General features: G+C 32.2%; 1 long non-coding RNA gene across 1 annotated transcript; it reads right to left on the bottom strand.

The window, feature by feature from the left end:
* Positions 1-1,039: 1,039 nt before the first annotated feature.
* Positions 1,040-3,226, bottom strand: LOC107262141. Its single transcript, XR_001536029.2, has 2 exons — positions 1,542-3,226; positions 1,040-1,457 (listed from the first exon to the last, which is right to left on the bottom strand). It is a non-coding gene; the product is annotated as an uncharacterized LOC107262141 (long non-coding RNA).
* Between the last annotated feature and the right edge of the window lie 14,838 nt (positions 3,227-18,064).

Genomic DNA, 18,064 nt, shown 5'->3' with positions numbered 1-18,064 from the left:
GAAGGAGTTTCATTTATAGAAGCTATTTATGGAGCTATTGGCATAAAGATAGGGTCTCATGGGAAGAAGACAGCTACATAAAAGGCAAGAGAAGCTTTAACTCAAGGGAAAAAGAAAGAGAAATAGCATAAGAAGCCTCCTCAACCAACATGTCTCATTGTTCATAATGGTACAACCACATTTTATGTAAATATGCAGTGTTTTCTAATTATGTGAAGCTTAATATGTGTTGTAGTTAAATGTAAATTCCAAAGTTGTATGTATAATGCAGGATGCATTTTTTATGAAAAATTTAACAAAGCCTGCAAATCCAGTCACAAAAGATATTCAGAGGATAATTTGACTGCTAAAGCCACCACAGACATATGTTGGCAATCTAATGTATGAAAAGTATTAAGCTCCTAGTATGAGATGGGATAGGAACAGTGTTGTCACAGCTAAGAAGCTGCAATCTGATGCTAAAAAATAGGGGCTATGAAACACAAATAAAGAGATGAAGTTGGTGATGCTACCAACTTTGAGAACTTGAGTCAAACTTATTTTGAAGTCATAGACCTCACAACTGAAGCTCTAATAACTCAAACCTCATAAACATCAAGTGTTTTGCAGATATAGTTATGCAGAAGTTGCAGAAAATAAGATCACCATGGAGACTTAGTAGTCAAAGATTATTTTGAAGATAGGACAGGACAACTTTTCGAATACTTTTGTTTTTGGGTAGCATTATGGCCATGATGATATTAGTTATTTTTTAGCAGGTAGTACCGTTTAGGCCATCAGTTTATTTTTTGCTTTTGTATATAGACACATGTGCAGTGTGCATAATAGATAGAACTAAAGTGTTTCTTTTTTGTTTCAATGTGTCCATATAGGCCTTGTGCTTCTATTGATATATTCAATGAGAAATCTAGTTGATATTTTGCTTTCAAGCTGACAGTATTCTCTTTAAGTTTTTTGTTTTATTTTTCTAGTTGCCTTAATTTTATTATGCTCATTCAACTTGTGTTAAATAGGTATATAAATATAATAGATACTGCCATTAATCAACAAGAAAATGAATATTTTCATTAATATTTCAAATTTACATCTGCAAAATCTACTGCAGAAGAGTTCACAGAACATACAACTAAACAAAACAACCTAATACCAATCCCTTCATAACATATAACCAACCTATTTCAGCATTATAAAAATTAAATTACAGAACACAAACATAAAAACTACAAGCTTTATTTAACTTCTGTTGTACTTCAATCTTAATAATAGCAAGCTCCTCCTTCAAGCCTTCGATTTAAAAATCCAACTCATCCACTCTACTGTGACTAACAGCACTGGTTTTGTCAACTACACTTGACCTCTGTCTCAAAATCGCACTCACCTTTAAGCTCGTTTATCATTTCCACTGACCTGCCGGTGAACTTACCATCGTACCATTCAAAAAATTGATATTTTATTCTCTGCATCAAACAAAATCAAAATAACAGTAAAAAGATTAGTTTCCCAAACAAACACAAAGTCAAAAACCCATAATTTTTCCTTACCTTCATTGCGATTACAGTTGGGCATGTGAAATACCTCATACCCGGGTGACACTCGCTCCATGAAATTAGAAGAGGAGCTTCCTCTCCACAAAAACACTTCCTCGTTCCTTTTTCTAGCAAAGGATCTATGGTTACCTGACGAAAATCCTAAGAAAGAAGAGTATGAATTAGATTGTGACATTGTTAAGGATTTAATTTTGATAAAAATAAAAGAATATTGTAGCTTCAATCAATGAGGAAGGAGAATGAATGTTGTCAGGTTTAACTTATTAATTAAATTTATCTGCCTTTTTTCAGTTTTTTTTTTTTTGAGATAAAACTTTCATTTTATATTATTTTATCAATTGACTGAGTGCGTTCTATGCACGCGTGAAGCTGGGAGTTTATTAAGGGACACAAAAGCAATTTTCATAACAATAAAAGGTAATTAGGCCAAATAGTTAATTTTGGGCAGATTTAGACCTTCCTTGATAATTCAGGGGCCAATTTGCTACTTAAACCGTCCAAGTGATATAATGTCTTGAATGTATCCTAATATGTAGCAAATAACTAAGGGATATTTCATATCAGGTTTCTATATCATCAAAAATTAATTAGATTTCTTTTAACTAACATGGTTTGAAAGAAAAATAAAAATTAGCATATCAAAAAGAAAAAGATAGAAAAATTAGTACCAACTAAAAATAAATTGCAAAATTTTAGTATTAATAGGACTATTGTCCAAGTATTTGTATAAGGATGATGTTATACTTAAGAGAAAGTTATTTTTCTCCCCTTAAGTTTGACTCTAATTACAATTACATTCCTCTTTTTTGAGAATCATATAATTATACCTTTGAGTTTTAATCATCTTTAACATTCCATATATTAAATAGAAACATCAACTCTGTATTAATTTTCACTTGAAAAAATGAAATTTCTTCTAAGACCCAATATAATAATTAAAACTAAATGCAAAAAAAAAAAAAAAGAATTTGCCCTTACAACTAAACTATATAGTTTGAACATTGGGCTTTTGGAGATCTGGGTTTGATTAGCATTTAAAAAAAAAAAAAAACTAAATAGAAAATCATTCAACAAATTAAGCGTATAGTAGAATAAATTTATGCTAATCAAAAGCATAGGCACCCCTTTTCTAAATCAAATTACATGAAAGCAATTCTCTCACATTAAGGTCACAATAATAATTTAGATAATGAAAGGATAAAAAGAAAAGAAAGAGAAAAAATGAGAGAAACATAACAAAAAATATTAAAAGATATAATCTCAAAATAAATTTAACTTAGAAAATGAAAATGAGTGTTTGAAAAAAAACATATATGTCTTGATCAACATAATTAATTTTATAGGACTCCTTAGTACTTTTGGATCTTTATAAAGTGTAATCAAAGGTCTTAATACTTGGAGGATAGAAAAAAAAAAAAAAAAGAAGAAGAAAGGTGAGTCAGGTGTGTATTATTAAGAGGTTAAAGATTGAAAGGAAGGAAAAAGAAAAAAAAGAAAATGGAGGATTTATTTTTTGTTTTTCATTTTCTTTTTCTTATTTAGCTAGTAAGAAATAGCAAATGGAACATACGAGCTTTAGATCACGAGAACAAGTTAAAAAGACAACAATATATAAGATTTTTAATGACCATGACAAAGGGCGTTTCTTACTTATGAGTGCGAGTGATTATTTAATTTTTAAATAAGAAGACATAACAATAATTAAAATCTCGTTTCATAAGGAAAGACAATTTATTTTATATATAAATGCTAAAATGTAAAATTTAACGATGAAATTTATTGATTATTAATTTTTTTACTTACATATAAATACACATGAATAATAATAGTTAGACTTATTAGGTTTTTCACATATAAAATAATAAATTTATTATCAAAACTTAGATTACAAGAACATTAAAATCTTATATAACTTCTATAAAATGAAATTTTAAATCTAGCCCGACCACCAATTAAACATATCTAATATCAATTAAACTATAATATTAAGAAATTAAAATATTTAATACTTAAAACTTTTTGTCCTCATAAAAACATAATTCTTTAATTTTTCTTGTATGAGATTGCAATGAATGTCGGAATTATTTTGGTATTAATCTTGTATTTCTTTTATCAAATGTTGTTTTAATTTATATTTATTCTTTTATTGGTTCTTTGAAGTAAAAATATGTCTTTAACAATAATTAACTCGTTTTAGATTAAGAGATATAATAACAATTATTAATAATCCAATCCTTTTTTACTTTCATTTTTTAATTTTTGATCTTCATTCTTATTTTGATTGTAGAATATTTCTAACTTATAAATTATTTGAATTAAAATAAATATGAAAAGGATTATTGTTACTTTTTATATTATTAAACGCTCCCTTCTGAAATAGAATTATTTTATCACATCTATATATGTAGAATTTTATAAATCATTCTAAATATTACTTCTTTCTACTCTAATTAACATCATGATGTCAATATCAGTTCCTAACAATTAGACTTACTATTATTCATATTAACAAAAAAATATTATTATTAATTAAAATTATGAATATTTTAAGTAGTTAAAAATAAAATCTTTAATTAGAATCGGTTGATTATAATCTGATATTAAATATCCTTATTAAAATTACAAAAATAAAAATATAGTATTAAAGTTTATAAATTAGTATTTTATATTAAAATATTAAAATTAATCAATTTAAATATTATCACATCGATATTGATTATATATATATGTATTTGAACTATAATTTTATCAATAGATAATATTATGTTACAAAAATTCATACTTTATATTTATTTTTATTGTTTATTTTTTTGTATTATGTATGTGACTTTTATATATTTTTGTTATTTTTCTTAAATCAACCAATTATCTAATAAGATTTAAATAGATTCTTCATATAAGTTGAACATCAATGTCTTTCCAAGTGAATAGTTCTTAATAGATTAATAAAACTTAAATTTTATGTAGAATTTTTAACTCACCTATTGACCAAATATTATTTATTTATATTAAAATAAACAAAAACATTATTCATATTAAATAAAAAAGTAATAAGAGCTTTTTTATATTTTATAGTTTATATTAAGAATAATATGTTAATTATAGCATTAGAATTTGAATATAAATAATTAAATATATAACTCCCATTAAACATTTTCATCAAAAACTGAATTTGATACAATAATAAGCATTATTAAAAAACATATATTAATTCATATCAATACTTCATAATTTAATTTTTGAGTTGAAATTTCAAATAAAATCTACTACTAAAATAAGAGGACAATTTATATCCAACACAACTTTATAATTTAATTATTATGAGCTTGAAGCTCACTGCATAAATATCTAGCTAAGGTTGGAAAGCTCGCTGTTAGACACCTATATCAGTAAGCCAGAAATTTCAACTAATACCTTAACTGCAATAATTTGTAAAGTCTCGTAGATTATATGAGTAAGAGGATACGAGGTGAATTGATGGGAATTGTAGGTTTCATCAATTAACTCCCCAATAGCAAAAATACTATGAAAAGTTGAATTAGAAGAAAACTAGAAATTACCAATTTAATCCACAAATTCGGATCGTTCAAAGATTGAAATAAGAAGATGTATGCTACTTAACCCCTTTACCAATAAGGATAAAGATACTAAGATAGACTTTGAATTTCCTCTTATGCCACAAACGAGAAAGTTTGATAAATAACAAGAAAACAAAGATTTAGATTTTGACACCATAAGCTAGAATAAAGCTTGATAAGTCGCAAAGTCCAAGCAAGAAATTAAAGACAAAATTCCTCACAATAAAATTCAAATAAAATTTCATATATCAAATTCAATCATGCTCCAAAAGAAAGAAAAGGACTTGTTTATATAGAGTACAAGTCCATGCACACACTACTAAAATAGACTCACACACATAGGATTACTTTTACTCTTAAATGGCCTTAGGAACCACTATCCACACTAATAGCCATTACTTGGTATTAATTACCCCATTAACTTGTATATGATGGCTCTTAATAACCACTACCCACATTGATAGCCATTACTTGGTATTAATTACCACATTAACTTGTATGGTGGCTACATGTAATCCTAATTGTTATTAACACAAAAACAAATTAAATATTATTCCTTGGGCCTCCATGGATGCCTTATTGGGTTGAAGTTCTTGGGCTTTCCAAATGTCCATAATTAAACCCAATATGGCTTGTTGAAGCTTCTTAGATTTGGACCTTGTGGTTGGGCCTTCTTGTACTATTAATGGATCTTGGATCTCTTTAAGCTTTGAACTTGGATTCACATCATTCCCCCTTTTTTCAAAAGGATTTGTCCACAAATCAGCTCCATCATCTTCATCACCTACATCAAACAAAGACAAGTCACTAACATTGAAAGTAGCACTAACATTGTCATACTCACTTGGAAGTTCTAGCTTGTAGGCATTGTTGTTGATGCGTTGAAGCACTCTAGAAGGACCATCTCCTCTTGGCATAAGCTTTGATTTCCTTTGGTTAGAAAATATTTCCTTCCTCAAGTGCACCCACACCCAATCTCCAGGCTCAAAAATGACTTGCTTTCTCCCTTTGTTGTGTTGCTTTTCATATTGGAGTGTCTTCTTCTCAATGTTTGCATGCACCTTCTCATGCAAAGTCTTGATGAATTCAGCTTTTTGTTTCCCCTCTAAATTAGCTTTGTCCAACGGCAATGGTAGCAAATCTAATGGAGTCAATGGATTGAATCCATACACAACTTCAAAGAGTGAGCAATTTGTTGAACCATGCACACTCCTATTGTAAGCAAATTCCACATGTGGCAAACATTCTTCCCAATTCTTCAGATTTCTTTGGATGACAGCCCTCAAAAGTGTTGCAAGTGTCCTATTGACCACCTCTGTTTGTCCATCCGTTTGCGGATGACAAGTTGTAGAATACAAAAGCTTTGTCCCTATCTTTCCCCAAAGAGTCTTCCAAAAGTGACTTAGGAATTTAACATCCCTATCACTCACAATGGTCCTTGGCACTCCATGTAGCCTTACAATCTCCTTGAAGAATAGATTGGCAATATGGGTTGCATCATCCGCCTTGTGACATGGAATGAAATGTGTCATTCTGCTAAACCTGTCCACAACAACAAAAATAGAATCTCTCCCTCCCTTGGACCTAGGTAATCCTAAAACAAAGTCCATAAAAATATCTACCCAAGGTTCATTTAGTATGGGAAGAGGTGTATACAAACCATGAGGCATTGCTTTGGATTTGGCTTGTTTGCAGGTAATGCATTTCTCACAAATTCTCTCAACATCCCTTTTCATGTGTGGCCAAAAGAAATGGTCACCCAATATATCCAAAGTTTTTTTAATCCCAAAATGTGCCATTTGTAACACCCGAAATTTTATATATTTAATAATGAGTTTTTATTTAAGTTAATTTTAGCTTTATTTTTATTCGGTTTAATTGGAATGATTTAAATACAAATTTTGAATGTTCATGTTAGCTAAATAAATGAGTTATTTTCCATATCCAATTAGTTTAATTTTTAAGGAGTTAATTAAGTAAACTATTTGAGAAATGATTATATTTTGGTTATTCAAATTTTTCCAAATGCATATTTATATAAGTAAAATTATATATTGGAAATTTATTTTGGAATAAGGATTGAAAGGCTAAAAAGAAGTTTGGGGGTTAAATTGGAATTCTGCAGGATGAGATTGTAAGTAATTAAGGAAGTTGAGGGACCAAATTGTAATAAGAAAAAGTTCGGGGGCCTAATGTCGATATTGAAAGGAAAGAAAATCAGGGAAGAAGAGAAATCGGGGAGAGAGAGCGCACGTATGAGCCGAGGCTGCGGAGCACCGGGGTGCGGTCTGCGGGCGAAGGGCACGGCTAGCACGGCACCACCAATGGCGATGGCGGCAGCTCTCACGCGAGGAGGAAGATGGCCGAAGCTTCCTTGCCACTGCGCGGCGCTTAGGTATCTTGGTGCCGATCGACTCCTCTCGCCCTTGGCTTTGTTTTGGCGGCAGCGGTGTCGACAGTGGTGGCCGGAAACGGAAGATCCGGTGGAGAGAGAAAATGGAGGCAGCCGAGGTTTTTCAGCTTTTCCGGTGAGCTCCGGCAGAGGATGGACGATCGGAGGATGTACCCCGACTCTCCTCAGCTCAAGCTTCGCGATGGCACTGGTTTCGTGGCAATCAGGCTCCGTTTGTAAATCGACGGCCGTGATCGTCCGCAAATTTCTTCGGATGATCGGGTGTCAGATCGAAAAAATCGAAAGTGGGAATCATCGTCAGCGCGTCGTTGTGAGTTCGATGGTGTGTCCAGATCGTCGATCGGACTCCGGCGGCCGGAGGCGAGTCGACTAAGCGTCTCGGTAATTTTCTCTGGCCGTTGATCTTGGAAATCCTTTGATTTTAAATTTGTGTCTATTGGGTTATATTGAGTATTTGATGATATTTGTGAGTCATAAATAATCGTTTGTTAGTTTGCCTGCCTCGTATTTTATGTTGTGTGGCGGAGCCGGGAAATAGTGAAGTTTGGGGACCCGACTCCCGTTGTTTAAATTGTTGGATATTTGGAGTGTTTTTCTGGCAGGTCCTGGACCCGTTTTACGGGGGGTAATGTTCGTGTTGTAGGGGAGGTTCTGCTGGATTTTTGGTAGAATTCTCCTGAGTCGAGATTCTTAGACAGTTAGTCCTAGGAGTCTAGACCTAGGATTAATGATCGATTGTTTCAGCATTTTGATAAATTGTTTTCCATGATTAGATGATCTGTCTGTTCGGCTCGCTCTAACCGAGGCACCGGAGCAGAGCTAGGAGGTCGCCCAATTCTGTGAGTTAAAGTCATTTAATCATTGCACTATTGCTAAGTCTGATTTTAATATGCTATTTTGGAAGTTTATGCTTAATTTGGTTATTAGTATCGCAATGTAAATAATTTTACTGGATTATTAATTAATGAAGATAATATAAGTATTATTATAGTAATGTTATAATAATACCAAATATAATCAGTTTTCCACATGAGTTGCCTGATGTCTTACTCTTAATTGTTAATTGTTATTTTGATATGGTTGAATGATTTCATTATACAATGATATTTATTATATGTGATGATTTCGATTTGGGGATGTGGCTTTCGTAGAACATGCCACCTGATGGGTTACATCAGGACCGCGTGCGCACCGGTAATGATCATGGACATGTAATAAGATTTTTATGGGTTTGCTCTGGTCGAGCATGGCTCTCTGGGCTGATTTGTGTAAATTCGTCGGAGGTAAGGTCCCTGGTCGAGCATTGCTCTCGGCTTATTTGGATACTTAAGTGACCGGACTGGAAGTAAGGTCCCCGGTCGTGCATTGCTCCTGGCCACCTTATTGGATTAAGAGAGCCAAAATGGCTGTTAGAATTTAGGGTTAGGGTTCTAATGAGCCACTCGTCCCGTAAAAGTAAAAATATATTTTTATTTATTCATTTATTTATTTATTATGGTGTGATTATAATATGGATTGTATTTACGTGCATGGTTGATATATTGATTCGAATGATTAATATTTTTTGTGAAGAAAGTATTAGGGTATGATTATAGTATGATTGGTATTTATGTGCATGGTTTGATATACTAATTTGAATAATCTATGTTTTCTGAGAAGAATGCAATAGTCCCCAGATTATTTGATTTTAACTCAATCTCGAGACTGGCAGTCTCATTTTTACTGTTTTTCAGATTCGTGACTGTTAGTCCTCTCGCGACTCTTATTCAGTAACCCGACTCCTTCATCATCGGGTGATGTATTTGATTTGGTATGTAAATTGGTAAATCTTAGATTCTCCGCAGTAGCAATAGTAGATGTATCAGTTGTAAATTTTCTGAGTTTCAGGTCTCGCCTAGTTTTTCCGCGCATCAAGTATTTATGTAGAATGTAGTACGTTAAGATAAATTGTGGCTTTAATAATATTAATTTGAGATGAAATTTGTTTAAATCAGTGAGTGTCAGGCTTACTACGGGTTTCGGTGGCCTTAAGCCTACCCATTGCCTAGTGCCGGTCACGGGCCCACGGGTGGGGTCGTGACACCATTAAACCTCCACTATGTGCCTCTCTCACAAGTAACTCTCTCAAAGAACTTTGTGGCACACACAATTTGTTTTTCCGAAAAAGAAAACCATCAAACTTATAGAACTTATCAAAACCCCCTTTCTCACATACCCCATAAACATTAGCAAAATCAGGATCATTAGAATAAAGATCTTTTATGTATTCAAATCCTAATAATTTTGCATCAAGTTTAGAGATCAAGGCATACCTTCTTGACAATGCATCGGCCACCATATTTTCTTTCACTTGCTTGTACTTAATGATGTACGGAAAGGATTCAATGAATTCCACCCATTTTGCATGTCTCTTATTGAGCTTTCCTTGTCCTTTGAGATACTTCAAGGACTCATGGTCAGTGTGAATTATAAATTCTTTGTAGCCAAGGTAATGCTGCCATGTCTTTAGAACCCTCACTAGTGCATAGAACTCCTTGTCATATGTAGGGTAGTTTAGACTTGCTCCACTTAGCTTTTCGCTAAAGAATGCTATGGGCTTGCCTTCTTGCATTAAAACTCCTCCAATACCTATGCCACTTGCATCACACTCAATCTCAAAAGGTTTAGTAAAATTTGGCAAAAATAACAAGGGTGCAGGACTTAATTTGTCTTTTAGCAAGTTAAAAGCCTCATCTTGTTCAATTCCCCACTTAAAACCAACATTCTTTTTTATGCATTCAGTTAAAGGTGCAGCTATGGTAGAAAAATTCTTAATGAACCTTCTATAAAAGCTAGCTAAACCATGAAAGCTTCTTACATCACTTACACTTGTGGGTGTTGGCCATCCTCTAATTACTTTTACCTTTTCTTGATCAACATGAATACCCTTGTCATTGACAATATATCCAAGAAAAGTAATTTCATTAGTGCAAAAACAACATTTCTTTAGATTAGCATACAACTTCTCTTCTCTAAGCACATAAAAAACACAAGTCAAATGTTGTACATGCTCATCTAAATTTTTGCTATAAACCAAGATATCATCAAAATAGACAACAACAAATTTGCCTATGAATGCTCTTAAAACATGATTCTTCAATCTAATGAAAGTGCTTGGTGCATTAGTTAAACCAAAAGGCATTACTAACCACTCATATAAACCATGTTTAGTTTTAAAACATGTTTTCCATTCATCACCTTCTCTCATTCTAATTTGATGATAACCAGATTTCAAATTAATTTTTGAAAACAAATATGAACCATGCAATTCATCCAACATGTCATCTAGCCTAGGAATGGGATGTCTATACTTCACCGTGATTTTGTTGATGGCACGACATTCAAAACACATCCTCCAAGTTCCATCTTTCTTAGGCACTAACAAGACGAGTACGACACATGGACTCATGCTTTCACGAACATAACCCTTCTCCATAAGCTCACTCACTTGCTTTTCGATTTCCTTGGTCTCCTCCGGATTACATCTATATGCTGGTCTATTTGGAATGCTTGCTCCAGGTATGAAATCAATTTGGTGCTCAATGCCTTTTTTAGGTGGCAAACCATTTGGAATTTCTTTCGGAAATAAATCTTCATAAACCTGCAAAAGATCAACAACAACACTAGGCAAACAATATCGTTAGAAATATGCAAAATCTCCTTGTACATAAGTATAAGCATGTGTTGTCTCAAAAGCATAACTTCCTTCACATTGCTCATTTTTGCATAAACACTCATTTTTCTTTCATTTGAACCTTCTTTGTTTTCTCTTACCATGTGTTTCCCATTTTGGTCAAGAGAATTGGAATTTTTAGGTTCACTCATCTCACCTTTTTCTTTACTCTCAAAGGTTTCCCTTCCCAAAGAATTTTCTGATGAAGAACCCATTTCTTCATATTGTTGCTTGATGCACATTTGGTCTTCAAAAATCTGTTTTGGAGTTAATGGTCCAAGGTTAAAAACTTTTTCCATCCATAGTCAAAGTATACATATTTTTGAATCCATCATGACTAGCCCTTCTATCATATTGCCAAGGTCTCCCCAACAACATATGTCCGGCCAACATTGGCAACACATCACACAACACTTCATCCTTATATCTACCAATTTGAAAAGAAACTAAAACTTGCTTATTTACCTTTACAACTCCACTTTCATTAAGCCATTGCAACTTGTATGGTCTTGGGTGCTTGGTAGTAGGCAACTTCAATTTCTCCACTAGCAAAGTGCTTGCTACATTGGTGCAACTTCCACTATCCACAATCATGTTGCACAACTTGTTAGAAATCAAACAATGAGTATGAAACAGATTTTCCCTTTGCTCCCTATGGACATCATGTTTATTTTGCAAACTCAATGTTCTTTGAACAACAAGATTATCTCCCTTAGCACATTCAACATCACTACAATCTTCTACAGAAGGCATATCATCATCACTACCCCCCCCCCACACTCTCCGACTCAATATCACCATCCCTTAGAATCATAACTTTCTTATTTGGACATTCCCTAGCAATGTGCCCATGACCCAAACACTTAAAACATTTGATTCCCCTAGTTTGGGTTAGTTGATTCTCACCCTTTCCCTTATTTCCCAAGTCAATTTTAGGTTTAGTTTCTTCCACTTTTGACTTAGTAAAAGGTTTATCATCCTTTTTCCCCCAAGAATTTTTCCAAGAAGAAGAAGAACCCATATTTGGTTTAGAATCATACCTCTTTCTTTTCAATTGCCTTTCCACTTTCATGGTCAAATTCACCATATCTTCAATCTCCACATAATGTTGCAAATCAACAACATCAGCAATGTCTTTGTTTAGCCCTCTTAAGAACCTTGCCATGGTAGCTTCACGATCTTCTATCGCATTTGCTCGAATCATAGCCTTCTCCATTTCTTTGTGATACTCCTCCACACTCATGGATCCTTGAATTAGAGTTTGTAATCTTTGATGAAGCTCTCTGTAGTAGTGGCTTGGAACAAACCTCTTTCTCATGATTTGCTTCATTTCTCTCCAAGACTCCACGGGTCTTTCTCCATATCTACGTCTTTCCTTGCAAAATTGATCCCACCAAACAATTGCATAATCACTAAACTCAACAGCAGCAAGTTTTACCTTTTTCTCCTCCGAATAATTATGACATTCGAAGATGAGTTCCACTTTCTTCTCCCATTCAAGGTACACATCTGGATCATTTCTTCCTTGGAATGAAGGAATCTTCATTTTGATGCTTCCAAGGTTGCGATCAACATCATCATTTGGATGTCTTCTCCTAGCTTGTCTCCTAGGATTGATTCGTTGTCCCAACAAGGTGACTTGATCATCATCCAAATCATCCTCTCCTTCATAGTCCTCTTGGTCAATTGGTGGACATCTTCTTTGTCTAGGCTCTCCATGTAATTGGTTAAGGATGCCATCATACTTCTCTAATTTTTCATTGATTCCCGCCATCATATTAAACATTCTTTCGAATTGTTGTTGCATAGCTTGAATCACATGATCATTTGTATAAGAAGAACTTGTGTCTTTTGACATGATTGTAAAACCTAAAATTTAAAAAAAAATAGAAAGAAACAATCTCACAACACTCTCTCACGTGTTTCACTCAAAATTGATGTATACCACTCGTGTTTACACTCAATTTTGGCTTTTTTTTTTCTAATGATCTCACACTCTTGCCTTTTACCTCTCAAATTTGGCTTTTGATTTCTTAGATGAACTAAGTTTCTCAATCAAATAAAATTTCAAGAATGTAGTAATCAATGATAAAAAAAAAATAAGGTAGGCTAACAAGAAAATAATAAGGTAGGCTTAAAGAAATGAACAATTTGTAGCAAATAGGCTAATAGAAATGAAAAACAAAGATAGATCATCAAAGAACACAAAGATATAGAATTATAAAGATAAATCTCAATGGAATATGAAGAGTCAATTTTTTTTAATGTAATCTGAGATCTAACACAAGAATATCAAAGATAACAATTTTTTTCTTTTAGGACGATTTTTTTTTGATATATGCAAACAAAATCTTGAGATAAGAAGAATAAAGATAAAAATAATAATAATAACAAGAACAATAGATGGCAAAAGGTGCAAAATCTAAGATGAACACAAGATATTAAAATTAAAAGATAGTATTGGATACGCAAACCTCAATCTTGAGCCAATGCTCTGATACCACTTATGATGGAAATTGTAGGTTTCATCAATTAAATCCCCAATAACAAAAATACTATGATATATGCAAACAAAATCTTGAGATAAGAAGAATAAAGATAAAAATAATAATAATAACAAGAACAATAGATGGCAAAAGGTGCAAAATCTAAGATGAACACAAGATATTAAAATTAAAAGATAGTATTGGATACGCAAACCTCAATCTTGAGCCAATGCTCTGATACCACTTATGATGGGAATTGTAGGTTTCATCAATTAAATCCCCAATAACAAAAATACTATGATAAGTTGAATTAGAAGAAAACTAGAAATTACCAATTTAATCCACAAATTTGGATCGTTCAAAGATTGAAGTAAGAAGATGGATGCTACTTAACCCCTTTACCAACAAGGATAAAGGTACTAAGATAGACTTTGAATTTCCTCTTATGCCAAAAACGAGAAAGTTTGATAAATAACAAGAAAACAAAGATTTAGATTTTGACACCACAAGCTAGAATAAAGCTTGATAAGTCACAAAGTTCAAGCAAGAAATTAAAGATAAAATTCCTCACAATAAAACTCAAACAAAATTTCATATATCAAATTCAATCATGCTCCAAAAGAAAGAAAAGGACTTGTTTATATAGAGTACAAGTCCATGCACACACTACTAAAATAGACTCACACACATAGGATTACTTTTACTCTTAAATGGCCTTAGTAACCATTATCCACACTAATAGCCATTACTTGGTATTAATTACCCCATTAACTTGTATATGGTGGCTCTTAATAACCACTACCCACATTGATAGCCATTACTTGGTATTAATTACCACATTAACTTGTATGGTGGCTACATGTAACCCTAATTGTTATTAACAAAAAGACAAGTTAAATATTATTCCTTGGGCCTCCATGGATGCCTTATTGGGTTGAATTTCTTGGGCTTTCAAAATGTCCCTAATTAAACCCAATATGGCTTGTTGAAGCTTCTTGGATTTGGACCTTGTGGTTGGGCCTTCTTGTACTATTAATGGATCTTGGATCTCTTTAAGCTTTGAACTTGGATTCACATCATGAATGATGTCTGATGTTTCTTTTAGAAAATAATTAGATGTCTAAGTAAATGATCTTCGTGTTTAAGATATAATAGACAACTAATTGAACATTATTTTAGAATCAGATATCTTATGAATTGCAAGTTAATAGAGATCAACAAAAAGATTTATCCTGATTCAATGCTAAGACCTACATCAAATCCTTAAGGATTGCAATTTAAGATTTTCTCCACTATTTGACTCTATTAACGGCTAAAGATCAAGTCTTACAAGGTTCTAATGCTAAGATACCTTATACAGTCTAGGATATCTCTTCTCTGACTAACCCATATAAGTTGTTAGGCTTTTGTCAACCTCTCACTTACTTTCTTAGGCAAAAATGGACCTTTCACAAACTCTTAGAAGGGGGGTCGTGTCACCCTATAAATCACAAGCTTCAACACAAGGTGCTTGAAAACTTTACAATAGATTTTCTCTTCTAAAAGCAATAAATATAAATAAATAGAATTTCTATATGGATTAAATGTAAATTTAATGCAAGAAAAACTGATTTTAGAAGATCATAAATGCAAATACTCAAGAAAAGGAGATGTAGATGATGAGTAATAATGCTTTTTGGTTCTTGAGAGTTTTTGAGAAGTAAATAATATCATTCCTTATTGATTTGGTAGGTGAAGCCTTTATTATAGAGCAATGAAAAAACTAGTTATTAGAGACATTTTATGAAGACTTTAGATATATGCATAAAGAAACCTTTTCACAATTTGTTTTAAAAAAAATTTACAGCTACTGATTTAGACACCTAGCATATTTTATAGTTTTCTATCAACAGTCAACGACAAGCTGTCAGAAAAAGTCTGTCATAGTGACAGACAACTAAAGTTGGCAGTATGAAATTACTTTTACTTCATCCAATCTAAACTAGCTGTTTGGATACATGTGAGAAATATGTAAATGTGAAAAATAATGTGTCAGACTCGATAATAGATAGATACCTTAAAGATATCAAATGGATGTCTGATCTAAAATAATATCTAAAAAATGTTATATCAAAGGAATAAGGATTTTTACTTTTTGAATCATTTTGAGAAAAATAAAAATATATTCTTTCATGATTTAAAATTAGAAAAAGATTTAGAATTTTACGGTGTACAAAAACTTTCATTCTAAAAAAGTAACTTGATCCATTTAACAAGATATCTAATACATACACTTTCCTAAATTGAGATTGCTCACACATAGACTTCTATTTTGAGCGTCTTGCTGTTGTCTTTGATTAAGGTAGATGTCTAATGGAATTCTTCTACTTGGTCAGTGATATGATCAAAACCATTTTGTTCCTGTATTATCAAATGTCCATATACACAGTATAAAAATATGCAAGATTTTTTTATCATCAAAATTCATATTATTAGCTTCTTGGGGCTAACATGCTAGTATCTTATTTCTATATAATTTTTATTTATATACTATTACTATTTATTATTTTTACTATTAATTATATTAAATTAGTAAAAGACCAAATTGACCAACCTTGTTTAGTATATTTGTCCATTTTAGTTTATATTTTTATATATATTACATTTATTTAATAGAATTATAATATTTTAGTATACTGTTTTTAAATAAATTTTATCCTTATACTACTACCATGCATTATTTTTCTTATTAATTATATTAAATTAATAAAAGGGGCAAAGGGACAAGTCAACTAATTTTAATAACACTAATTATAAAACTCTTTCAGTAAATTATTACGTCCCTCCATACTTTTATATATGTCATTGTGGGCGGAGGTTTTAGGGGTGCACACAAGTGTCTTTAGCGATTATGGTAATATAAAGCTTTTCAGCCTAATTGGGAATACATTAACTAGTCATTGAGACTAGCGTAGAGATGGGAGTCGCCACCGGACCGGCACACTTTTACTAATGAGTGGCTTTACTCAGAATCCATAAGGAAGCTTAAGCCGCAGAGTCTAGAGATGGATCCGGAAGCCAACTTCCTTCTTTGTGTATATAGTTTCAAAATTTATTGCTTCATAAAATATTCCCTATAAATGCAAGCATTTTATACACATGCATGCCAAAACATCATAAAATATATCTAAGTCTAGCCCATTTTATTCAAGCACAACCCTCATTTAAAGTTATTAATATGATTTACTAACTAATTATGCACGAGGCCCACCTATTCTAGCCCAATTACATGTAATGATATTTGGATTCCAGCCTTTAAGCCTATTATACTACTTATTACGAAAATGCCTATTCATTATGATTTCAGCCCTAACTAAGTTCAAAACCTAACTAAACATGTCAAAGCTTACTAATAACCTATTAGACTATCAGATTCGTGTTGGATCAGTTTTTAGTCCTAAGTCTAGGCGAGCCATTTTTAATTAATCAGTCATATAATCAAGTATTGGATTAATATGTAATAAATCCGCCTACAACTATGATTACAGAACCATAAAGATATAAAATTGAACAGAGACTAAGAATACATCAAAAATTGCCAAAAAAAGTAAAAATATGGGGCCAACATGGTTAGCTGATCAACTGTGCATGTAGAGCCGATCAACTGAGTATAAGGTCAACCGACTTTGGAGTCCAAGGACACTTCAAATAGTTTTCCTTCGACTCTTCATCATTTAACAGTCCAAACCCATACTCCAAAGATGATTTTCACATGCATAGATGTTTGAACAACATTACAATGAGACAAAATAGCTAAAAAATTAATAAAATAAAGTATAGAGACTAAGAAAACCCTAGATTGCTAGAAACTCTAAAATCTTATAAACTAGCAGTAAGTTATTAGAACAAAGAAACATATTTTAATTTAGTCTTAATTATTAAACTATAATAACAGAAACTAAATATTAATCCTATAATCATATTTTTAAGTAAATTTAAAATCCTAATTGGCAAAATATTAGATCTAATAAAAAACCCTAGTTCTTATTATTAGATTCAAAACTCTATTAACATGCATATTCTAAAATCCTAATATAATCATACTGATCAAAGATAAAAACCCTAATCATATTTCTAAGAAATAATAATATAAAAGTAAATAAAAGATAAAAAAGAACAAAAGAACTAGTTTTTATGATTGATGCAGATATATGGTAGTAGAAACCCTTAGGTTGTTACCATGTATGTTGGATCTGCGTGTCTCGGGCAATGAGGAGGCAGTTGAATCAAAAACTAGGTAGGAATCCAGAGCTGGATCTAACTTGGGAAAATCTTTTGTCGTTTGAAAA

This window comes from Ricinus communis, chromosome 7 (genome assembly GCF_019578655.1).
Source record: "Ricinus communis isolate WT05 ecotype wild-type chromosome 7, ASM1957865v1, whole genome shotgun sequence".
Lineage (NCBI taxonomy): Eukaryota > Viridiplantae > Streptophyta > Magnoliopsida > Malpighiales > Euphorbiaceae > Ricinus > Ricinus communis.
Note: the sequence above shows the minus strand (reverse complement) of the source record. Positions and strands in the feature narration are given on the sequence as shown.